The sequence below is a fragment of the Cololabis saira genome, chromosome 3, assembly GCF_033807715.1.
Source record: "Cololabis saira isolate AMF1-May2022 chromosome 3, fColSai1.1, whole genome shotgun sequence".
In the NCBI taxonomy this organism is placed as follows: Eukaryota; Metazoa; Chordata; class Actinopteri; order Beloniformes; family Belonidae; genus Cololabis; species Cololabis saira.
In genome coordinates this window covers 48,057,426-48,057,681 of record NC_084589.1, presented here as the reverse complement: position 1 = coordinate 48,057,681, position 256 = coordinate 48,057,426, and positions in this window count along the sequence as shown.

Genomic DNA, 256 nt, shown 5'->3' with positions numbered 1-256 from the left:
TGTCCAGCCTGACTTTCAAGACTTTCGTGTTGACAATCAGATCTTCAAGCCACTTTTCTTTCTTTGCATCCACTGCATCAATTTGTGCGACTTGTTTTTCTGCTTGGATTGTGCCAATAAAGAAGTCCTGATCATCTGCCTCAGCCTTGTTTATATGTTGCACTTTATGATTATTTGTGTGCTTGCGTGGGTTGCACATTTTGGCATAGTGATTTTTCCCGTGGCAGGCTTTGCACACTTGTCCGTAGGCAGGGCA